Source organism: Schistocerca piceifrons, chromosome 2 (assembly GCF_021461385.2).
Source record: "Schistocerca piceifrons isolate TAMUIC-IGC-003096 chromosome 2, iqSchPice1.1, whole genome shotgun sequence".
Taxonomy (NCBI): domain Eukaryota; kingdom Metazoa; phylum Arthropoda; class Insecta; order Orthoptera; family Acrididae; genus Schistocerca; species Schistocerca piceifrons.
In genome coordinates this window covers 280,242,914-280,269,734 of record NC_060139.1, presented here as the reverse complement: position 1 = coordinate 280,269,734, position 26,821 = coordinate 280,242,914, and positions in this window count along the sequence as shown.

Below are 26,821 nucleotides of genomic sequence, written 5' to 3'. Positions count from 1 at the left end.
CAACTCACAATCCTTCACCAACTTCAATTCAACATTGTTAGAATAGAAAATAGGTAAAAAAAATTGAATATGTGTGAGCAGTAATATTTTTTAAAAATAATTTTTATACTGTCATTTTTAATATAAAATTGTCACGGTCTCTCTTACGGTAATATAGTTCGTCGACCAACAACAGAGATGAGACAGCAAGATGCGCAGGAGACATTGAAAGTACATTTACTGGGCACATCAGAATCGACATATTGATAATTAAATCAAAACAAGCTTCGTTCGTGCTGCACATTGGTGTTGATTGTGACGTCTTGTCCCAAGTATCCTTTGTAAGTTTATAAGTCGTGGTTAACAAGATGCAATGCAGATAGCTCAAAACATTACAACTTCATATGAATAGTGTGATAATTTTTAAAACAATTACGTGAACGGTGAACCAACACACCCATTGCTATTCTTCATTTTAGGCTATCTTTCTCTTTCTGCACAGGAAGGTCACAGCCAAGACCATATAGTCATGTAGAACAACTTTAATATCTGTGAGCACTTTTGTTAAATGTTTTTGTGTTGCCATTCTAGCCTGAAGATAAGGTTCTAGGCCTCGAAACGTTCTGCTTCATTTAATAATTTAAGCAGTTGACAGATTTTGTGACTGGTAGCAGTTTCGGGAAGACCTTTCGATATACCTATATAACTAAATTGCTAAAACTGTCATCTCAGCCAGTTGAATTTGCATAACTAACGACTTCCGAGGGAAACATGAATTTGATCTTCAGTATTGACAGAATTTAAAACCTTAAAATGCCCTCATAATGTACTTACCAAGAGATATAATCTCAACTTTAAAATTTTGTGTATGGCTTTAGGCAGTGTAATTCACAACATGAAAATTCTCCAGACTATTCTCGTATAGTATTTGATAACGATAACATTCATTGACTTCCAACAAACCATAAACATAATTTCAAATCGTTTCAAAACTCTTTTTCACTTACAGCACTACAAAGCAGCGGAACTTTATAGTACACTGAATTTTTGAAGTTCTTTTAAACATGGAAATTCAACTCTCGAAAGAATATGGGGCGGTTGGGTTACTGGTTAACATTGTTTTCTTTGCTTATCTTCAGCTGAAAACTTTACTTCTCAGAAGTCAGTGGCAATAACTAAAACTGAGGCATGGGCAAATACAGCTCACGCTGAGAAAAATAATTTGTGAATGCGTTCCGTTAGAAATCATTCGCCAGTTGCAAAAAGACAGTTATTTACTCCCTGTTTTATACAGTTGGCATTCCGTATATTCTGTCATGCAAGTTTTCCGCTTTAGCAAAGACAAAGACGGTAAATAGCTCCCTACACAAAACGCATACCGTAATTTTTGGTTCTCGTAATTTCTACAACTCCATACGTTCTTCCGCAAGCCACCTTATGTTGTATGGTGGAGGGAGTTTCAGCTCTACTATCAGTTCCTGTTCCATTCGCGAATGGCGCACGGAAAGAACGGTTTGTGGTAAAGCATCCCTGTGAGCTCGAAGCTCTGTAATCTCGCTTACACGGTCGTTTTCAGACATATACTTAAGAGGAAACAATATATTAGGCGACTCTTCTAAGAACGTACACTTTCTGAGTTTTAACAGAAAATTGCACTACGGCGCACAGTGCCCCTCTTTCTGCGCCTGGCCCTCGAGTTCGATGAACAGTTCCATGATACTTTCGAACGTAATAAAGGAATCATTGATTTAATGCGCTATACTTTTCGGATATTCTTCGTTCATTCTATTACAGTAATGTATCTATGTCAGTTCTGAACCACGTTGACCTTTGCCCATTGGGCTCCCTACACACGGGGTCAGCGACTTACTAGGGCACCGACATTACAACCCAAGATGGCAACAGTCACACCCCATTGCCATATGACAAGCCACATGACTAACACCACCCCTCACACTCTCCTCTCACTCCCCAATCCTCTCTCTTCAGCCAATCAAAACATAAGATGGCAGAACTAAATCGGTTGTGCTAGTGGAAAAATTGTATAAAACACAAGATGTCAGAACTATCTCAGTTGTGGTTTGTACCCTTCCCCCTTCCTCTTCCCCTCTCCAGTCAATCACAACGTAGTATTATAGTGGTTATTAAAATGAAACAGCCAGTCACATAGCAGCTGTTAAATTATGTCAGGATCACTTGAATTGCATAATTGCCAATAATACTGTATTTACAAAAAGATATGGACGCTTTTTCACCTGAATTGTGGAATTTGCACATTTGAGCACACACACACACACACACACACACATTCTATAATTTTTTCAGGTATTTATTTTGCTCTCAAAACTGTATCAATGTGCTTCCTGAAAAGTATCAATTTACCCAAAAATGTATCTACCTGCCTCAAAATGTGTCAGCGGCCCCCCAAAGCCATATCAAGTTGCTTCAAAGATGTATCAGCTTGTCCCTAAAACGCGCACCCCAGAAATATATCAGCGTGCCTAGAACATGACAGAAATACAAACATCACAAACTGCATTATGTATATGATTTTGGTGACACATCACAGAATATAACTGTTGTCAAGTGACAAATAGCAGTTGTCATCTAGCTTGCCTAGTGGAACAATTTACACGGATGACTGCCATTATCCTCTGCATAATGCTGGATGGAGCGATGATGGTCATCATTTCAAATATGCTCTTACACTCACGCACCAGATTTTTGTGTTGTGTTCAAACCGGGTATCTATGGAATTGTTAGCGCCTTGTTCGAATAAGTATAAATACTCGATCTTAGCAGTTGGTAACACACACACTTCTGTGAAAAAAGTAATGGATATCAGTGGTGCCACTTGCGGGAAGACCATGTGGAGGACAAAGTCGCCTCTTGTCAGGTACTTGATAACGCACCCCAGATTACAGCTAAGAGAAAGAGATAGATAGAGAGGGAGAGAGCGAGAGAGAGAGAGAGAACTAGGACACATGTCAACTGATTGATATTAAGTCGCATTGTAAAAGATTAACTTCTAAATCCAAAGTCAGACATAAAATTCTGTCCTATGCGACGAGTGAAATTTACGGTCATTTAAGTAATTCCGTTTTTCATTTCTTTAAATAACTAAGGCATGAAACATCGCGCGCTCTTCACTCTTTTTCTTACATCTTACAGCGTGTAACCACACCATTTTCCTTGGTCTTCGTAACATTAGTAAAGTAATAAGATTAATTAAGCAAAGACACGTTTTATTTCTTATAAAATACACCAATATCCTCTACTAACAATATGCAAAGTGTCTGTCTGTTTTTTAGCGTTTCAATACCGTTGGGAAGTGATTGATTTGTTGATGTGTCGATTATATGCCGTCCATGCACCATTACATACATATTCATATTCTTTATACGTCGATATTTGCCATTTAACTTTCTTGTCATGAAGTCTGATCACTGCTTTTGTGTAATGTAAAACGTTCTGTCGCATTATACGTCGTATTATTGGTTCAAATGGCTCTGAGCACTATGGGACTTAACATCTATGCTCATCAGTCCCCTAGAACTCAGAACTATTTAAACCTAACTAACCTAAGGACATCACACACATCCATGCCCGAGGCAGGATTCGAACCTGCGACCGCAGCAGTCGCGCGGCTCCGGACTGAGCGCCTAGAACCGCTAGACCACCGCGGCCGGCGTCGTATTATTACCACCCACAATCTGCTCCCCAAAGACGGCTCTGCACTTGACTCCAAGAAAGAAGATAACTAGCGTTTTGTCCACTTAGGAAGACTGGTACTGATGAACAATGATAATTTAATGACGTATATTTCGTTATTGTAATCCTACTGTGGTCACTGTGATGTATCTCGACTCCAAAAATTAGCTTTTGGAGAATTTAATTCCGATCATTTTCTTCTACAATAACTATTCATTTCGAAGGATACATTAAATTGGCAACACTTTAACATGAATTTATACAAATTTTATGTACATGATATGTACTTCGTTATAATCTTTCTTGTTTCTGTCTCATGGAAAACACATCTGAGACATAACGAGATGAGATAAAGGGATATACAAAAAATGATTGTAAACAAACAACCAAAAACATATAATTGGAAATTATACATTTATTGCTATCTGTGCTATATTGGAAGAGGAAAGGTAGTAATTGAATTGTCTGTTTCCCTTTCCTGAGTGTAGAGTGGATTCACGTATGGGCTGTGCTCATTCAAAGCAGGTATTGCTTGGTGGCTTACATTTTACAAAATTTACAGAGGTAATTAGGTTTAACAATGGTAAGAATCTTACTTGTTCAAAATTGCTGACTTCACATTGAGCCCACATAATGTTGTAGTGATGTTTTAGAGTTCAATCTCAGTAGTGTTGTACGCAGGAATATTCTTGTTCAACATCATTAATTGGCATTATGTGTTTTCAAGTACGTGATTACAGCTGTTTTAAGCATCATGGTAAAAATTGGGAAAATGATTGAAACAGAACCTGAAACACTACGTGAAACAGAATTTGGTGCCAATTACGCTGACATGGCTACAGATGGTATAGGCACTTTGGCTTGCAAAACTAAAACATGTGCTGAGAGTGATGTAATTCATCTTATGGTTAGCCACACCACCAGTCTTGTACAGGATCCAAATGCCACACTGCTTCTCAATTTAATGGAAATAATAAAGCAAATATCAACTAAAATTATCAATTCCATAGTGAATAGTCAACAAAGTTCAATGAAACGTCCACTGAAAATGACGAATTTCATAATGAAATGTCTACCATGTGTAATGATATTACTTCTCAGATAGTAAACTTAGCCACCCAATCAAAAGAAATGTCCTCTAAAGATGTCAATTCAGCACAATAAAACGTCGCCTAGAAGTAAGGAAATGACATCTGACGCATCTAAAGTATTAATTAAACCAGATACTATACCATCTAATCCAGAAACAGTATCCAATGAAACGTCAATTAAGAGTAATCAACAATTAGTTTCAGAACTGATGCACATAGTGCAACCTTCAGCTATTGATCTTTTATCTCACAATGGTACCTTGGAAAAAGCTATGAAGTCTGAAGTGAACCCATCTGATAATACATCAGGTGAAAATTTACCTCAATCACAAGATAATGATAGCACTATGATACAAATCAGAAATGTAACACAGGAGCAATCCAGAGCAAAACAGTCAGCACTAAAGATACTGCCATCTGTTGTTATCATATGTAGTTAAAATATTTGTCCTCCACCACATAATAAGATCTCTATTAAAAAAAATATCATGCAGGTCTCTCATCCAAACACATATCTTGTGGGGTAGGGGGAAGCGGTTTCATTACATTCAATACTATTAAGTGAATACTTGACTGAAAACAAACAGTTGCAGGTGTTCACTGCTATTAGAAGCAATAAAAGTAAACCAGTAACAACAGCGGGGTCACTCAACTCTCTCCACCACTCTTGAGGTTTTATTGACACAGTACATCAATGAGGCCATTTCTATGCTGTACTCAGCATGTGGAACGCTGCCCAGCAAATCTCGTTAAACTGAGCGAAGATGGTGACAGTTACCAAACTGGTTACCTTTGCACTGGACTAAGACAATTATGACTGTGACACCTATACAAGCAAGAATATAAATAAGATATCTGCACATGGAATTTTAGTCCTGAACTTAATTCTTAATGTGATCTGGCGAAGAAGCCACGCTACACAACATTAAAAATAATAAATTAAGTGTAATCACAAAAGTTTAGCCCAAGGAGTGGATGGGGCATTTAAGATAATACACTAAATCTGTTATGTTACAAAGATGACACAAACAGCAGGGAGAATCTAACTAAAGATCATCTTAAATGCCATCTTCGGAATGAAGAGATTGTCCAAGCCGCTGTACATGCAGATGTGGGTAAGCTACTGATTACGTTTACATTAACATTACCCATACATCCTGTACAAAACTGTAAAATCATTTGACCTTTTGGTCTTGAATCACGTAGTGTCAAGATGCAAATTCGGGAGAAGGTTGAAATAAGAAATTTAGTGACAAAATGCCCATTCGTAGTTACAAGTGGATTGGGGACAGAATGCATTCTTGACATTGCTTTCCTCTGAGACAAGGAAAAATTGATCAATTTATCTTCATAAACATTTTTAAATGACAATAGCCATAAGACTGTAGTAGATTTAAATAAAAACAAAACTAGAACTTGGTAAGTACTGCCAGGGCTTAATGGTAAAGTTACTAAAACCATGACAACATACATCAGCAGCATACTCTCACACTGTAGCCACTTGAAAATATCGAAAATCAAGTGAGAGGTATCTTTGTAGAGTCTGCTACTATAGACTCACTCCAACAAGCAGAATTAAAGAATTATTACTATTCTAGTATCTACATGCATTTATAAGTAAGCCTGGTATAATCAACACATCCCATCAAATGAAAGTTCGCCCCACAAGATCTATTGTCATAATGCACATTCCGTCCTTTTTTCCAACCAAGATGGCAGAGATTACAAATGATATAAAACGAATACTTGAAGGGAGATTAATTCAGCCCTCCGTGTCACCTTACCGTAGTCCACTATTAGGCGTGACAGAGCCTGACGGAAACGTTCACTTAGCTTTAGACGCAAGGGCCATTAATAAGATCATGCCATAAGAACCCAACTTGAAAACTTGGATGAAGTGTTGCAGAAGTTCCATGGAGTTAAATACGTTACCAACATAAATTTTAGAAGTTCGTAATGGCAGGTAAATCTGACAAAGGAATCAGAAGAAGTTACCAATTTTGTGTTCGACTATTTGGCTCAAGTGTGAGCTCCAGCGCGGTCATTACTGCCTTAGGTGCTGTATTAGTCCATGAACGACTAGAGAGAATTACATTATATGTTGATGACTTATTGATAGCCACCCACTCCTGGGAAGAACATGTAGATCTGTTAGGAAAGATACTTCACAAATTTTCTGAGCCAGGGGCTACAGCAATTCTGCAAGAGTCGAGAATCTTCGAAAGACAAAATTAAGTTTCTTGGACATATAATAGCCTCTACAAGAATAACATACCTGGGCCAAAGCATTGCAAAAAAATTTCCCTTATCCCAGCATTAAAAAAAAGCTTAAAGCACTTTTCAGCCTGTGTTTATTTTTTCGAAGGTTTGTGGCAAATTAGCTTTTAAATAGTATGTTTCTGCAGAGGCTGTTGAAGCAAAGTGCACTGTGGGCGTAGACAAACTAATGTAAAGAAAGGTTTTGATGCGTTAAGGTATTGAGTCTGATATTTTACGACGTGCAAACATGACCAAACATTTTTACCTAGTGACTGATGCCTTATTTTCTGGCCTAGGAACCTGTTTATTTCAACTAAATGAAGAAGATGACAAACAAGATATTCATGTTATTAGTTTCGCTAGAGGCTCATTTTCAGAGTGTGAACATGCCCACTCTGCTAGCGAGTTGGAAACTCAAGCAGTAGTGAAAAATTTAATCATTATATTTGTGGAAAAAAACATTAAAATTTACTGTGACCATCAGGCATTAAGCTCTCTAATGTCATACAAATTATCCCATGCATGCTTAGTATGTTCGTCTTTGTTTATATAAGAATACGGGTTTGAGATCATTCATATTTTGGGAAAAGATGACAATGCGACAGATGCTCTGTCATGACTACCATACGATTTACCAGAATACAGAGAGCTTGTAGAACAATCAACTGCACATGTTTACTCATGAAGCATAACAATTACCGCTAATACTATCTAGATATGTGTAGAAATATGGCTGATTTACAGGATTATGACTAGTGCGGGCATAAGGCTAAAATTCCACATAATCATACAGATCAGTTAAAGCAACATTACAGACTACACAATGCTGTTCTACTTTATAGATGTGATACATGGTATGCTTGTATGCCACTTGCATCTGAGGGTGAATCAATTTTGTACACATGTTGTGTGTTGGGCATCACAGCACAACTAAATGTATTTAATTGTTTTCCTAACATGAGAACACGAACATAGCAGCTGCTTAAAACAAACCTGATATGTCATGAGGCAAAATCTACAAACAAATGTTGTCAAACAGGGCAACATCCCATAATACCAACAATGCCAGTACAGTCGTCTCAACAGACGTTGCAGAAACTTCTCACTTAGCTAGAGGTGGGGTTAAATACCTGGTAGCACTATATGACACTTTTACAGAGTATATTAAATTGTATCCTACAAAGTCAACTGTAGCAGACCCAATCCTTAAACAAATAGTAAACAGTTATATGCCAGCAACTGCGAAGCCTGCCACCTTACTGTCGGATAACACCTCAAAGTTCTCTTGTCAGACGTGGAAAACGTTTTTACAAGAAAGTAGCATCAAACAAATACTAATGTCATGCTTCCATCTTGAAGGAAATCCCATTAAATGCATCTTTCGCGAATTTAAAAGAGTCTTTAGGACCTATGCACGCAGGATTCAAGCTAAATATGGGGGACTGATGACCTTCGCTGTTTAGTCCCCCTCAAACATCCCAACAACCACCACCACCAAGCGAAATAAGTAAAATTTTTAGAGCTCTTTGGACAGGTAGTATATAAGTTTCCACTGTACAACACACAACTAACTCCAGCTGAACTCATACGTAGGAGGAAGAAGAAGAATGAATGGATAAATCTTCTTCCACACTTATGCAGAGAAGAGCATTCCTGGGAAAACAAGGTAAGAAAAATCTCAGTCTCACTCTCCGAGCAGGCATGCCAGAAAGGTCTGCTTTGGTAAAAGATGCAGAAAAATGGAGAAATATCAGGTAGCAAAATATATTATGCTAAAGTCTCATATAAAATCTTTGCTTTTTCGCAAAAGAAACAGTATACGGTAACTTTTGCTTATCCATAAACCATTAAGATTAAAGAATTGTATGCCATTAAGAGCTGAAGAAATAATTAAGTAAGTGAGTGGTCGTATTTCCATTATATGTGATATTTTATGCTTACTTGTAATTATTAATTGCATCTATACTTTGTTTTAACTAGTGTTGTCAATAGTAGCCTCAGTATCATTTGTGAAAAAAATATCTGTATGAGCTGAAGGAATGCTGTGGCATTAATACTCTCAGTATCTGGACAGTCATTAGAAGGAGCGAATTTAAGATGGTAATATTTAGATGATGTTAGTACTTACTAACTGATTGTACGTATAGGTAAATGTATTATTTACGAAGTATTGTACTGTCTATGTCATTCAAATATCTATTGATGTATATAAATGTATAAATAATAGTTATAAGAAGATAATGTAGTAATATTTTATACACGGCTTGGAAAGCACACTGTAACGTAGAAACTAAGTGATATAATCGACAGTGATATAGGTATGTTGACTGGTGAACTAAATGAGAAGATTCACTGCTTCTGGTTCCTAGGTAATAGTGATATTGTACTGTTACCCTGGTGGTACAGCATATCTGTTTTCAGGAAAGAAAACGTAGACACTTATCTGTTTATATGAGTTAATTCTTCACAATATGCACATTCTACTGCGATTTCTGCAATACTTTCTAGTAAAGCTGCATAGCTTTTAACTATACGTACTCCTCCTGTACTTCTGGAACCAGTAAAACAAAGACTTGACACAAAAAGTGTTTGATTGGAAACCTTGTGCAAATATTAATCTGCCACGTTACGACATTTAAGACAATGTCTTACTTTCAGTATTTTTCAAAAGAATGTAAATATAAGCTCCGGTTTTGAACGAGCACACATTTCCTAGTTCTTAGCTTTTGCAAGTTCCACATTTTGATTTGATCTGACACTATGTAAAGGTCGAATACGTCCTATAAATGTACGACGTTTTCTTGCCTGTACAATATGTAATTGCCACACAGTGCAGGAGTACTTGAAATTAGACCAGATCCATAATATGAAAGATATATTAGCGACTGTAAGCCTACTTCTATCGTAAAATATGTTTATAATCCCTACACACAAACACGTGCACAGTTGTTTTGTAAATATGTCACTTAACTACGTTTTACTATGAACACTTAAGATCCCTGGGAAAGAAACGAAAGCATGAAACCTCCACCAGCTAGCAGAGTGCCTTGTTGACAACCTGCGTCCATAGTATCGTGGGGTCTGCGCCACACTCGAACCTTGCCAGCAGCACTTACCAACTAAAATCGGAAGTTATCTCACTAGGCCACGGTTTTACAGACGTTTATGGTCCAACCGACATGGTCACGAGCCCAGGAGAGGCGCTGCAGGCGATGTGGTGCTCTTGGCAAGGGCGTCGGTCGTCTGATAGCCCATTAACTCCAAATTTCGCCGTAGTGTCCTAACGGAAACGTTCTTCTGACTTCCCACATTGACTTTTGCGGTCATTTCACACAGTGTTGCTTGTCTGTTGTCACTGACGACTCTATGCAAACGACACTGCTCTCTACATCTACATCATACTCCGCATGTCACCTAATGGTGTGTAGCGGAGGGTATTTTTTATACCAGTAACTGAGCCCTCCAACTCTGTTCCACTCGTGAAAAGCGCGTGGGATGGATGATTATCGGAAAGCCTCTGTATTGGCTCTAATTTCTCGTATTTTCTCCTCATGGTTGTTACGCGAGACGTATGTAGGGGGAAGTAATATATTTTCCGACTCTTCCCGGAAAGTGCTTTCTCGAAGTTTCAATAGTAAATCTCTCCGTGATGCACAACACTTCTCTTGTAATTTCTGGTAATGGAGCTTGTTGGGCGTATCTGTAACGTTCTCATGCCGACTCACGATCCCGTGACGAAACGTTCAGCTCTTCGTTGGATCTTCTGTATCCCTTCTATCAGTCCTGTCTTATAGAGATTCCAGATAGACGAACAATACTCAAGAATGCGTCGAACGAGCGCCTCATAAGCCACTTCTTTCGTGGATGAGATACATTTCCTGAAGATTCTTCCTATGCATTTGCTTTTCCCATTGTTTATTTTATATGGTCATTCAACTTCAGGTCGTCCCGTATAGTTACTCCCAGATATTTTACGGCAGATACAGATTCCAGCGGTTTGTCATTAATAATGTAGCTATACAGTAGTGGATTTCTTTTCGTGCGCGCAATACTTTACATTTAGTTAAGTTCAGGATCAACTGCTAGACGCCGGCCGCTGGTGGCCGAGCGGTTCTAGGCGCCTCAGTCTGGAACCGCGCGACCGCTACAGTCGCAGGTTCGAATCCTGCCTCGGGCATGGATGTGTGTGATGTCTTTAGGTTAGTTAGGTTTAAGTAGTTCTTAGTTCTAGGGGACTGATGACCTGAGATGTTAAGTCCCATAGTGCTCAGAGCCATTTGAACCATTTTTCAACTGCTAGACCCTGCACCGTTCATCAATTCTCTGGATGTCATTCTGCAAATCGCTACTATCTTCTGGCGCTGCTACTTTGTTCTAGACAATCGCATTATCTGCGAACAGAGATTCCTACACATTCTACCTATCATTTATATACATAGTAAACAGTAAAGGTCCAATCAAACTTCTTCGGGGTACACAGGAAATTACCTTTACATCTGTTGATTTTGTTCCGGTCGTTATGTGAAGATCCTCACCCAACGCGTTGTCCGTTGTTAGAGGTAATGCCTGGAATGTGGTACGTTCGGCACACTTTTGACACTGTGGATCTCCGATTATTGAATTCCGTAACGAATTCCGGAATGGAATGTCCCATGCGTCTAGCTCCAGCAACCATCCATTGTTAAAAGTCTGCTAATTTCCGTCGTGTGATCATAACCACGTCGGAAACGTTTCCAGATAATTGAAAACTAGCTACTCTTCTTGATGATAAAATATGACGTTTTTGATAAATAAGAACGCTAATCGGAAAAACTCAAACTACTGCCGTGAAGTATATGAAGTGTGCCAGTTGAAAATTGCGACTCATCTTTTTAAACGGCTGTAATTTTCGAGCTATTACCTGTAAAGTATACAATGTTGTTTCATTCTTAGAACATAAAATCACTTCTGTTACTTGTATAGTGAACGTCTGCAGGCCCTGTCACAGTGTTCTCAGGTTTTCTGTCGACTACGCTCAGATTGCGGGGAGGAAGGGAGGGGCAAATGTTTGTCTAAATTGCTCTGAGTACAGTAAAATCTCTAGCCGTTCACACTAAGCCACGATACCACATGTTCAGTTACCAAAGTAGTAAACAGTATGTAATGATTATCCTATCTAACTAAATATTGTAGTAAGAAGGCCACATCGTCTGAATTAAATGTCTAATACTATCCACAAGACATCTCAAACACTTGTTCATAAAGCAACTTCATAACTCATGAAATACGACTATGAAACTATTGCTGTTATAAACTGACACTATATGTAAAGAGCAGCCCCTGAATAATGTAACTGAATGGCTTCTCCAACATAATTAACAAACACTTTCATAAGCATACAAGGAGACATTGTAACAAATTAACCTCTCTCTCCAAAATAAGAGATCAAGTTGTACCCTATATTACTACTAATGTCCATCACCGTTTGAGTGATCTCGTTCTTCATTTTTTAAAATAATTCAAATCCGAAACGTCTCATGCTCTTCATTCTTTTTCTTAGTTGTTGCAACATGTAAGCAAGCCATTTCTCGTGCTCTTCATAACATCAGTACAATAATAAGATTAAGCTGAGATATGTTTGTTTCTTAGAAATGGTACCAGTATCCTCTACTATTAACATGTAAAGCCTTTGTCTATGTTTCAGCATTTCAATAACATTGGGAAGCGATTGGTTTGGTAATGGGTCGATTATGCGTCATCCGCACAGCATTACAGTGAGGTGACAAACGTCACAGAATACCTCCTCACATGCTGTCAGAGCTCCTCTTGCCCGGCGTAGTGCAGCAGCGCGACGTCACATGGACTCAAAAAGTCGTTGGAAGTCCCTGCAGCAATACTGAGCCATGTTGCCTGTATAGCAGTCTATAAATGCAAAAGTGTTGAAGCTGCAGGATTTTGTGCACGAACTGCCCATAAAAATTATAGTGTCGTTCGGGAACATGAAGTCAACGAATGGCTGCAGATGGTCTCCAGATGTTGTTGTTGTTGTTGTTGTTGTTGTTGTTGTGGTCTTCAGTCCTGAGACTGGTTTGAAGCAGCTCTCCATGCTACCCTATTCTGTGCAAGTTTCTTCATCTCCCAGTACCTACTGCAAACTACATCCTTCTGAATCTGCTTAGTGTATTCATCTCTTGGCCTCCCTCTACGATTTTTACCCTCCACGCTGCCCTCCAATGCTAAATTTCTGATCCCTTGATGCCTCAGAACATGTCCTACTAACCGGTCCCTTCTTAACGTCAAATTGTGCCACAAACTCCTCTTCTCCCAAATTCTATTCAATACCTCCACCACATTTCGAATGCTTCTATTCTCTTCGTGTCCAAACTATTTATCGTCCCTGTTTCACTTCCATACTTGGCTACACTCCATACAAATACCTTCAGAAACGACTTCCTGACACTTAAATCTATACTCGATGTTAACAAATTTCTCTTCTCCAGAAACGATTTCCTTGCCAGTCTACATTTTATATCTTCTCTACTTTGACCATCATCAGTTATTTTGCTCCCCAAATAGCAAAACTCCTTTACTACTTTAAGTGTCTCACTTCCTAATCTAATTCCCTCAGCATCACACGACTTAATTCGACTACATTCCATTATCCTCGTTTTGCTTTTGTTGATGTTCATCTTATATCCTCCTTCCAAGATACCGTCCATTCCGTTCAACACCTCTTCCAAGTCCTTTGCTGTCTTTGACAGAATTACGAGTACAATGTCATCGGCGAACCTCAAAGTTTTTACTTTTTCTCCCTGGATTTTAATACCTACTCCGAATTTTTCTTTTGTTTCCTTTACTGCTTGCTCAATATACAGATTGAATAACATCGGAGAGAGGCTACAACCCTGTCTCACTCCCTTCCGGACCACTGCTTCCCTTTCATGTCCCTCGACTCTTATAACTGCCATCTGGTTTCTGTACAAATTGTGAATAGCCTTTCGCTCCCTGTATTTTACCCCTGCCACCTTCAGAATTTGAAAGAGAGTATTCCAATCAACATTGTCAAAAAACATTCTCTAAGTCTACATATGCTAGAAACGTAGGTTTGCCTTTCCTTAATCTTTCTTCTAAGATACGTCGTAAGGTCAGTATTGCCTCACGTGTTCCAATATTTCTACGGAATCCAAACTGATCTTCCCCGAGGTCGGCTTCTACCAGTTTTTCCATTCGTCTGTAAATAATTCGCGTTAGTATTTTGCAGCTGTGACTTATTAAACTGATAGTTCGGTAATTTTCACATCTGTCAACACCTGCTTTCTTTGGGATTGGAATTATTATATTCTTCTTGAAGTCTGAGGGTACTTCGCCTGTTTCATACATCTTGCTCACCAGATGGTAGAGTTTTGTCAGGACTGGCTCTCCCAAAGCCGTCAGTAGTTTTAATGGAATGTCTACTCCCGGGGCCTTGTTTCGGCTCAGGTCTTTCAGTGCTCTGTCAAACTCTTCACGCAGTATCGTATCTCCCATTTCATCTTCATATACATTCTCTTCCATTTAGATAATATTGTCCTCAAGTACATCGCCCTTGTATAGACCCTCTTTATACTCCTTCCATCTTTCTGCTTTCCCTTCTTTGGTTAGAACTGGGTTTCCATCTGAGCTCTTGATATTCATACAAGTGGTTCTCTTTTCTCCAAAGGTCTCTTTATTTTCCTGTAGGCAGTATCTATCTTACCCCTAGTGAGATAAGCCTCTACATCCTTACATTTGTCCTCTAGCCATCCCTACTTAGCCATTTTGCACTTCCTGTCGATCTCATTTTTGAGACGTTTGTATTCCTTTTTGCCTGCTTCATTTACTGCATTTTTATATTTTCTCTTTTCATCAATTAAATTCAATATTTCTTCTGTTACCCAAGGATTTCTAGTAGCCCTCGTCTTTTTACATACTTGATCCTCTGCTGCTTTCACTACTTCATCCCTCAGAGCTATCCAGTCTTCTTCTACTGTACTTCTTTCCCCCACTGCTGCCAATTGTTCCCTTATGTCCTCCCTGAAACTCTGTACAACTCTGGTATAGTCAGTTTATCCAGGTCCCATCTCCTGAAATTCCCACATCTGCCCTGGAAATGTCTTACAGTTTGAAACCTGGTTCCTAAATCTCTGTCTTACCATTATATAATCTATCTGATACCTTTTAGTATCTCCGGGATTCTTCCATGTATACAACCTTCTTTTATGATTCTTGAACCAAGTGTTAGCTATGATTAAGTTGTGCTCTGTGCAAAATTCTACCAGACGGCTTCCCCTTTCATTTCTTAGCCCCAATCCATATTCACCTACTATGTTTCCTTCTCTCCCTTTTCCTACACTCGAATTCCAGTCACCCATGACTATTAAATTTTCGTCTCCCTTCACTATCTGAATAATTTCTTTTATGTCATCATACATTTCATCAATTTCTTCATCATCTGCAGAGCTAGTTGGCATATAAACTTGTACTACTGTACTAGGCATGGGCTTCGTGTCTATCTTGGCCACAATAATGCGTTCACTATGCTGTTTGTAGTAGCTTACATGCACGCCTATTTTTTTATTCATTATTAAACCTACTTCTGCATTATCTCTATTTGATTTTGTATTTATAACCCTGTATTCGCCTGACCAAAAGTCTTGTTCCTCCTGCCACCGAACTTCACTAATTCCCACTATATCTAACTTTAACCTATCCATATCCCTTTTTAAATTTTCTAACCTACTTGCTCGATTAAGGGATCTGACATTCCGCGCTCAGATCCGTAGAACTTCAGTTTTCTTTCTCCTGATAACATCATCCTCTTGAGTAGTCCCCGCCCGGAGATCCGAATGGGGGACTATTTTACCTCCGCAATATTTTACCCAAGAGGACGCCATCATCATTTAACCATACAGTAAAGCTGCATGCCCTCGGGAAAAATTACGGCTGTAGTTTCCCCTTGCTTTCAGCCGTTCGCAGTACCAGAACAGCAATGCCGATTTGGTCATTGTTACAAGGCCAGATCAGTCAATCATCCAGACTGTTGCCCCTGCAACTACTGAAAAGGCTGCTGCCCCTCTTCAGGAACCACACGTTTGTCTGGCCTCTCAACAGATACCCCTCCGTTGTGGTTGCACCTACGGTACGGCCATCTGTATCGCTGAGGCACGCTAGCCTCCCCACCAACGGCAAGGCCCATGGTTCATGGGGGGAGGGGGGGTCTCCAGATAGCCGAACATAACCATTTCCTGTCAATGATCCGTTCAGTTGGAGTAGAGGACCCAGTCCATTCCAGGTAAACACAGCACATTTCATTATGGAGTCCCCACCAGCTTGCAGACTGCCTTGTTGACAACCTGGATCCATGGTTTCGCGGAGTCTGCGTCACACTCGAACCCTACCATCAGCTCTTACGAACTGAAATCGGGATTCATCTGACCATCCACGGTTTTGCAGTCATGGTCAGGAACCTGGGAGAGGCGCTGCAGGCGGTGTCGTGCTTTTAGCAAGGGCTCTTGTTCAGGTCACCTGCTGCCGTAGCCTATTAACGCCAAGTTTCACCGTACTGTCCTGAAGGGTACGTTCGTCGTACGTCCCACATTGATTTACGCGGTTATTTCACTCGGTGCTGGTTGTCTGTTAGCACTGACAATTCTACGCAAATGCCGCTGCTCTCGGTCGTTAGGTGAAGGTCGTCGCCCATGGCGTTATCCGTAGTGAGAGATAATGTCTGAATGTCGTATTCTCGGTACACTCTTGACACTTTCTCGGAACAGTGCCTTCCCTAACGATTTCCGAAATGGGATGTCCCCTGCTTGTAGCTTCCGCTACCATTTTGCGTTCAGTCAGTTAAATCTCGTCGTGCTGCCATAAAGACGTCGGAAATCTTTTCCCACGAATTGTCTGAGTACAAACGACAGCTTCGCCAATGCACTGTCCTTTTATACTTTCTGTACGCGATACTACGCCGTCTGTATGTGTGCCCACCACCATCCGATGACTTGTCACCTCAGTGTATATGGAGATACGCATTCTTTATAACTTGAACCTTGCAATCTACATTTCTTGTCATTGAGTCCAATTACTACTTCACATATCATATTATCATCGCCACCAAGCTTTCCCGCTCCCCAGGGACAACTCTGCACGTGACCCCAAGAGAAAATCATAATAGCAGGTAACAGAGGCGTTGAGACCCAGTAGGAGGTTTGATATTAATGAACACTAATATTTTAAAGACACATATTTCTTTGTTGTCCTCATGCTATGGCCATTGTGATACACCCCACTCCAAACAGTTGATTATCGTTTTCTTCTCAATAACAATTCATTTTCATGGATATATTACAGCATCAGCACAAACAATATATTACAGAAGAAATGTGAGGGAGAAAAATCAAACATAAAATACTTTACGTATATACTTTATTATGGAAGAAAAATTTCACAGGGTTTTTACATTTGTTACTTACGTATAATGTTATTACATTCAGCGTTTTTACATATCAGCATTGTCCTCTAATTAAGACAGGAGGAAGTCAAAGTTTAAATCATATAACATTTTGAAATATCTCAGCAATGGTGATGGATCACGAAATTTCGTATGAAAAATATACAGAACGTAAGTAAGGGGTTTCTGAATTCACATCAGTTACGAAGATGGTTGTTATCTCAGGTTTCATTTCTTCACACAGTTTTTTTTTCAGGAATGTACACTTCTTACAGGCACTTACGTTATTTACAACAAAATCAATTATCAACATTTTTCATGTGGTAGTGACTCCAAGCCACTATGTTTACCATATCAAGATGTATCAGACGTTTAGCCTTTTGTGCATATAAAGCAAGATTATGTTGTCTAATAATAGAAACAGCATGTTGCTTACACTGAACTACATGCTGCCCTTGCGAATCCAGCAACTAGCCCGCAGTCATCAATGATTAACCAATAAACAGAAGTTTTTCATACATTCTGCTCTGCGCATAATGCACACAATCTCGGTCTCGAGAGCATACATTTTTGTTTGTGGACTGACAAATTCTCTTAAAGGTTCAATATTAAGTTCGTCTTTTATCAAACCAACCTCTTTTTTATTTACCAGCAGAATATTTCATTTGTTATGTGCAGTGAAACCTAAAGTATCGAACTTCGTATGCATATCACTGCTGACATCCTCCTATATATTTGGAGTTTTAACGTGATAGATTAAGCTGCCATTGTTAATGCAGGACAGGTTTACATGATTTGGCACAATCTTCTTTAACATGAAGTTTGATAAGAATCATTTTTGAAATACCCAAAAAGGCGATTTCCTACTGCAATGGGTTTGTCAGAGACTACATTAAGTCTGATCAGTTTAATGGCGAGCTGCCTTCCCAGGATGTTACTACTCTTATGCCCATAACCTTTCACACATCTTGCACGGTTTTTCCAAACACACTATTACTCATCAGCTGCAAAAAGTTCTTCTTGAACTCAATGCTTAAACTCATTTACTTTAGTTCCTTAATTTCAGTGTATGGCTTCATTGAGGGAATGTGCCTAAATGATAAAACAAAATTACGTGTGAATACGTTTTCACACACCTACAATGAATATCATTATTGTTTTTCTTATCATTTCAGAATAAAATGCAGTCGTCAGCTGCACAGATATTTTTATTTCGCTTTACAGGTTTCAACAAATTAATTTGTCATGCTTAGATACTTTGTATTGTCTTAGCACACATCAGTTTCTTCTTCACACAAGCGTAATGCCATGACATGTCCAAAACTGTGTGTATTGTATGTGATTATTGTAGATCGACAGGAAGTGCAAAATGGCTAAGCAGGCATGGCTAGAGGACAAATGTAAGGATGTAGAGGCTTATCTCACTAGGGGTAAGATAGATACAGCCTACAGGAAAATAAAGAGACCTTTGGAGAAAAGAGAACCACTTGTATGAATATCAAGAGCTCAGATGGAAACCCAGTTCTAAGCAGTGAGGGGAAAGCAGAAAGGTGGAAGGAGTATAAAGAGGGTCTATACAAGGGCGATGTACTTGAGGACAATATTATGGAAATGGAAGAAGATGTAGATGAAGACGAAATGGGAGATACGATACTGCGTGAAGAGTTTGACAGAGCACTGAAAGACCTGAGTCGAAACAAGGCCCCCAGAGTAGACAACATTCCGTTAGAACTACTGACGGCCTTGGGAGAACCAGTCCTGACAAAACTCTACCATCTGGTGAGTAAGATGTACGAGACAGGCGAAATACCCTCAGACTTCAAGAAGAATATAATAATTCCAATCCCAAAGAAAGCAGGTGTTGACAGATGTGAAAATTACCGAACTATCAGTTTAATAAGTCACAGCTGCAAAATACTAACGCGAATTATTTACAGACGAATGGAAAAACTGGTAGAAGCCGACCTCGGGGAAGATCAGTTTGGATTCCGTAGAAATGTTGGAACACGTGAGGCAATACTGACCTTACGACTTATCTTAGAAGAAAGATTAAGGAAAGGCAAACCTACGTTTCTAGCATTTGTAGATTTAGATAAAGCTTTTGACAATGTTGACTGGAATACTCTATTTCAAATTCTAAAGGTGGCAAGGGTAAAATACAGGAAGCGAAAGGCTATTTACAATTTGTAGAGAAACCAGATGGCAGTTATAAGAGTCGAGGGGCATGAAAGGGAAGCAGTGGTTCGGAAGGGAGTGAGACAGGGTTGTAGCCTCTCCCCGATGTTATTCAATCTGTATATTGAGCAAGCAGTAAAGGAAACAAAAGAAAAATTCGGAGTAGGTATTAAAATCCAGGGAGAAAAAATAAAAACTTTGAGGTTCGCCGATGACATTGTACTCGTAATTCTGTCAAAGACAGCAAAGGACTTGGAAGAGGAGTTGAACGGAGTGGACAGTGCCTTGAAAGGAGGTTATAAGATGAACATCAACAAAAGCAAAACGAGGATAATGGAATGTAGTCGAATTAAGTCGGGTGATGCTGAGGGAATTAGATTAAGAAATGAGACACTTAGAGTAGTAAAGAAGTTTTGCTATTTGGGGAGCAAAAAAATTGATGATGGTCGAAGTAGAGAGGATATAAAATGTAGACTGCAATGGCAAGGAAAGCGTTTCTGAAGAAGAGAAATTTGTTAACATCGAGTATAGATTTAAGTGTCAGGAAGCCGTTTCAGAAAGTATTTGTGTGGAGTGTAGCCAAGTATGGAAGTGAAACATGGACAATCAATAGTTTGGACAAGAAGAGAATAGCAGCTTTCGAAATGTGGTGCTACAGAAGAATGTTGAAGATTAGGTGGGTAGATCACGTAACTAATGAGGAGGTATTGAATAGGATTGGGGAGAAGAGAAGTTTGTGGCACAACTTGACTAGAAGAAGGGATCGGTTGATAGGACATGTTTTGAGGCATCAAGGGATCACAAATTTAGCATTGGAGGGCAGCGTGGAGGGTAAAAATCGTAGAGGGAGACCAAGAGATGAATACACTAAGTAGATTCAGAAGGATGTAGGTTGTAGTAGGTACTGGGAGATGAAGAAACTTGCACAGGATAGATTAGCATTGAGAGCTGCATCAAACCAGTCTCAGGACTGGAGACCACAATAACAACATTGTAGATACAGACTGGTTTTCTTATCACACAAGATCGTGAAATCATTTCTTTCTATCAGATGGTGACACCATTTTTTCCGGACACAAGGACGAACCCAAATGTAAATCGCGAATGCTCTCGAGATATCTGAGCTCTGATTCTAAAATCTACCTATGTTGGAATCGTTTGGCACGTTTTCATCCATAAAAGTTTCGACACTCTCTGTAGGACACGATTCAAAATTTGGCACCAGGAGATACTGCAACGTCACCCAGGTGTATAGGCTATTCATATAGGTGCGAAACATGGTTTACTATACTTTCGACTACTTTTCAAGGTCTGCCAACATCTCACTTCCCCCAACCAAAGCACAGGTGAAAATAAGATTCTTTTAGGAAGTTTGACACAGTAATAAGTAAGAAAACAAATATTCTTGTACAAAATCTGCATCAACATTTTCATATACATTTACACACAGAAACAACGCTTCCTTCATTTTTGTTTGGCGTAATTCTAATAAAGTCTAGCTTAATTTTTAATTTGCAATTTAAATATGTCCCTGAATCATCTAATTCTTTCTCCAACCAGTGAAAAGCAAAGAAGGTATGTTCTCAAACTCTAATACATACAAAGAAGGTGATACATACAAAGAGGGTATGTTCTCAGATTCTAATACAAATCTAGCATACATCTTGTGGCATCAGTCTTCGGTTTGTTAATGGATGAACGTGTGTGGGTTCAAGATTTTAGAGGAAGACCAAAGGATCAATACTGTAAGCAGGTTCAAACGGATGTAGGTTGCAGTAGTTACTCGGAGATGAAGAACCTTGCAGGACATAGAGTATCGTGGAGAGCTGCATCAAACGACTTCGGACTGAAGACCACAACAATATATAACTAGATAAAACGATTACTCTTCTTCTTGCACTATTCATCTTCTGCTTCTACCTAATACTACAGACGATAAATATTTGTATAACTTTATAGTGACACCTATCACGTTTGGCAAAGTCAAGATCAGTCGAACTCAGTGTTAAAGGTTCATTAAATTAACATTTCTAAGCTCAGAAATACTTATAAACTGTAGGAGTGGCTGCAGACGTTTTCTTCTACTTTCTTGTAGAATGACTGTGGATTTTCAGTTTCTGTGTAACTTCCACAGGCAACCGATTAACAAAGGAGCTAAATTTCCTGAATGAGTTTGCATCATTGTGGATATTTTGTGAATAAATCCGTCCAGTACGCTTAATGTATTTCGTTTTAGCGAAGTTTCATCCAATGACATCATCAAATCAAAAGTTACAGCTTGTAAAACAACGATCAGTGCTATTATCAATGAAACGTATGCCTACGGCTACTGTCAACTGGGCTCAAAAAATTTACAAACATACAAGTTCTAGTAAAGTGGTGAACGTAGGCTCTCCGCCTCTCGGTAGAGCTTGTATCTTTGTAATTTTTTGTAATTTTTTGGAGACCAGCTGACACTAGCCGCCCCACTGAAGCATAGGTTTTATTGATAATGACACTGACCATTGTTTTACACGTTCTAAATTTTGATCTGATGATGACAGTGTGATGTAGGTGAAACAACGTCGAAAGTGTACGTATTATATGATATAGGTCGCTTTATTCACAAAACACTGGCAACCTGTTATAAACTTTTGCACCAGAATATAAAACGCCATTTTGAACCCTGTCACAGGGTAGTGTAGTCTACATGAAAATCATTTTTAGTTCTAGTATTGTGGTAGTGAATTTCGTGGTTCCTCATAAAGTCACTAGCTGAGTACCCGGCATTGCCTGGGTATGTACTTCTTCCAGTTTTGTTCATCAATCTCCTCCTTCTCCGTCTCTCTACCGGTCTCCTCCGGTCCTCTCTCTACCCACCTCCTTGTATGCCCTTTCTACGTGCACATCTTCCACTCCACACACTCTGTCTATCTCCACTTGCACCTCTTTCTGCCCATCTACTTCTCTCCATTCTCTCTGTTCATCTGCTATTTCCCTCTATCCATCTCCTGCTGCCTCCTCTATATCCTCCTCACCCCATCCTTGTTGCCACCTCTATGTCCATCCTCTACTCCGCTGTCTCAGTCCATCACTTACAGCCCTTTCCATCGACTCTTCCCTTTCTGTGTCCATCTCTTTCACCCCCTCTCTCTTTCCATCACCTCTTTCGTCCTCTCTGTCTGTCCATCTCCTCATGCCCCCACATTACTGCCCCCACCTCAATAGAAGGTTGCTGGTTCTTACCCTCACAGTATTTATTTCCAGATAGTCTGTGACATGATTGGTGAAAAACTTTCGGTAGCCAAGATCGCATAAATGCAAAAAACAAGGTATGGTATATACAATGAAAATACTGTTTTTTTTTTTTTAAAAAAAGAATTAACCATCATCTTTGAGCCCTAAGTATACAGACATGGTCATTTGCTCATTAACAGTAAGAGCTTTTTTTGCTAACAAACCTCTGTATGAAATGCTATATTATGTCGACCACAACGACATGACATGAGGCTCTAACTCACAATCAACACGTTTAATAAAAGAATTCTTTGAAGATCAAAAGCTGACAGTTTTTTCTACCCAGTCCGGTATCCAAAATTAAAGATGAACTTATGCCATCTTCACTATTGAAAGCTTTTTACCAAGTAAAGCAAATCGCTTCTTCTAATTTCTCGATATGAGAAATTTCAATCTGAGTTATACCTGAACCAACTTTGGTTGAAATCATTCTGCTGGTTTAGGAGGAGATGTGGAGCTTACTTACAAATATGTTTATAACATATATGGATACCAGTATAGACCAGACGTATTGGCATGTAAGACTAAGACTGAAGAGGACCCTTCTATATTTTCCGTTGACACTAGTATATAATGTTCTTGCTGTACGCTTCAGAACATAAAATATTTCTTGACTAACGCTGCTCGTAACTAGCCGAGGTCACATACATAAGCAGTCCTACCGAAAACAATTACTTCAGATGATGAGCGTCCATGGAGGTGAAGACCTTACGCTTCACATCACGTTTATGCAAAAAGTACAGTGGGAGAAGTAACCGGTGACTCTGGATAGAAACATTGGCCTCGTTGACCCTGATGGATTTCTGCGGAGAGACGATATTAGTAACAGCTCTTATGGTCAGTTTGTGGAACTATACCGAGTCGCGACCTTCAACGCATTTCCAGGCGGCAGACCGCCGCAGCCTGTGACAAACTGTTAACGCCGACGAATTTAAAGTGGTCCGCGGGGAAACACCTGTTGAGGCGAGATCGGCTCCCAATGTTTTCGACACGGCCCGTAGTTGATGTGTGTGTGTGTGTGTGTGTGTGTGTGTGTGTGTGTGTGTCCGTGCGAGGCAATTACGAGCGGGTGCGCCGCCGATACATCAGCAGCGAGCCAATCAGTAGCGCTGCCGGCAGCCAATGGCAGCGCCACGTCTGCCCTACGTCACTGTCTCGCCGGCCTCTAATTAGCGCACGAGAATGGTGGTAGCCGCCACCGCTAGGTACCCCTCTCTAGTAGGGAGGGGAGTAAGGGGAGGGGGGTGGGAGACGGGGAATCCCATGATTTATCTGCCTGCTGGCCGCTGCTTGCTCGCGCTCCTAATCACTTTATCGCTTTCCTTCATTTGGGGAGAGCAATTTGTTCCCAAAGCAAACATGGCATAACTCAAGAAACTTACGGCGAGCCGGTCGCGAGTTCATCATGGTGGCAATTAAGCCCTGAAATATGTCGTCCGCTACAAACATTCGTGTCGCTGAAAACGGCTGGTTTCCTGCCTTTAATGGCGGCGGAACAGCCGTGTCGATAACATATGCGCCTCACTCGTCAGTTGTTGTTATTACACTGGAGTGGAAGCGTTTCCTGCAGAAGTGGGCTACAATAACACTGTCGAACTAAGTGTATATGATAATTCTGTAAGCCCATACTGTGTAAAAAGGAAGTTCTGTTAAAGTGGAATGAGCACAACATAATAGCAAAGGAGACGTCATCACCATGTTATGGCCTGTAATCAGTGTGAGGCAGCAGCTGCCATGTGGCTACATTACAATCCTGTACAGTCTTAGTGCTCAGACATACGGCCGGGAGAGCGGTGTGCCGACCACATATCTCTCCATATCTGCATCCAGTGACGCCTGTGGGTTGAGGGTGACACGGCGGCCGGTCGGTGCCGTTGGGTCTTCATGAAGCGTTCGGGCGGAGTTAAGTTCTAGTGCTCAGCTGTAATTTCATTTGTGTGGCGTCAAGTGTACAAAATAAGCTCCGTAATCAGTAACAGTATGTGCTCTTAATTACACTGCAGGGACAAAATGCAACGCCCTTAAGGAGTCTGTTCAGTGGCATCAGGACATGATACGTACATACTGAGCGGCTGTGATTCATTTGTCACGATCACCGGCGATCAGATGCGCCTTCTGGTTTCACTCTGCAGCCAGTAACTGTGCAGTGTTTGCAGCATTCATTATAGGGTACAGACATGCCCCATCAAGGAGTATGTTCTCCTGCTGAACAACCCTAGCCTTTTGAAACTGGTAGCATTGTGGGTACAGCGGGAATACTGAAGGACGTATCAACGAACTGCTGCACATGTTGAGCACAACTTATTTGCAGTGTGTTGCAACTTTCAACAGTGGTCTATGAAACATTCCCACGGCCATGGCTCATGTTCTGGACCTCTGCGTGGTAAGACGCACATCAAGATTGATGCACTGCAAGACTACTGATGGCCGGCAGAACACCATTTGGGGAAAAAATACAGCTACAGTTGCTGTGTCACCAGGGATCCGTACATCAGATTGTGGACGTTCACGTAGTAAAGGCTCACATCAAGATTGACGCATTTACGAGCAGTGGTGATCGACCGCACATCATCGTATGGCGAAATCTGGGCACATGTTGCAGCTGCTGAGTCATCAGGGACCACTGGGAACCGTCTGCTTGCATGTGCTTCTGGCCAGGGTTCCACGGACATCACAACACCTACAGGCATGGGTACTCTGGTGTCGGGAAAAAATCGACTGGAGAGTAGAATGGTAATCTGTTGTCTTGAGGTATGAGAGCAGGTTCTGTCTACATGTTATTGATGGTCGTACAAGCATATGGTGTGGACCTGGTGAGCTGAACATTCCAGAGTACATTCGCTCACGACAGACCGATCACATCCCAGGGGTGGGGGGCATCAGTAACAACTCGATGTCACTTTTAGTGTTACATTGCAGAGGTTGTTATCCCCATGATACCCAAAATTCTTCGACTAGACTGTGATGTGCTTTCTCTGCAGGACTACACATGTCCAGTCACAGCTGCTCCGACAGAGGGTGCTCTTTGTGGTGTGCTGCATCTTCTCTGGCCAGCAGAATCACCAGATCTGTCACCCGTCAGACACTTATGGGACATGGTGAAGGTGGAACTGAATCATTGTCCAGAGCCTGGATGAACCATGCCTAACCTCTACAAAAAGTGTAAGGGACTTGCGACAGTATATCGCAGGATACCATTCGCCACTATTATGTTGGTTTGCATGCGAGAATACATGCCTGCGATGGCCACAGAGGGGGCTACACTGTGTATTGATGAGATTTTTCGCCACTCTTTACCGCCACACGCGTGTTTCATTTAGTCTGACTTTGTAATCGTACACTCCTACAATGATGAACTACCAGCCACATCACTTATCAGTAAAATAACTTTGCGCTTGAGGACGGTGCACTTTGCTGGTGGTGTTCATTATATTCCTATACATACTTACTCCTTAGCTATGATTTCATTTTTAGGGGATCTAGCACACAAAATACTGTTGTAAAAATCTGTTTAAAGAGTCACAGATCTGCATGTTAAGAAAATCATCACTAATTATTACACTAACAACTGTGATCATGACAATGGAATGAGAGCCAAATTGAACTTACACGAATCCAGAAAAATTAAACAAAAAACCAAATTAGTACTTGATGTCTAATTCCACTGGGAAGCGTGTGCACAACGACGGTATTGTTGTCAATATATTTTCAATAAATGTTGGCATCGGTAGCAGAGATTGAAATCCTTTACTTTACAGATCGATTTTGGTCACTGTGCACTGTGCACTGAACATGGTCACACGGTGACCGAAATCGATCTGTAAAATAAAGGATTTCAATCTTTACTACTGATGTTGCCACTTATCTAAAATATATAGAAAACAGT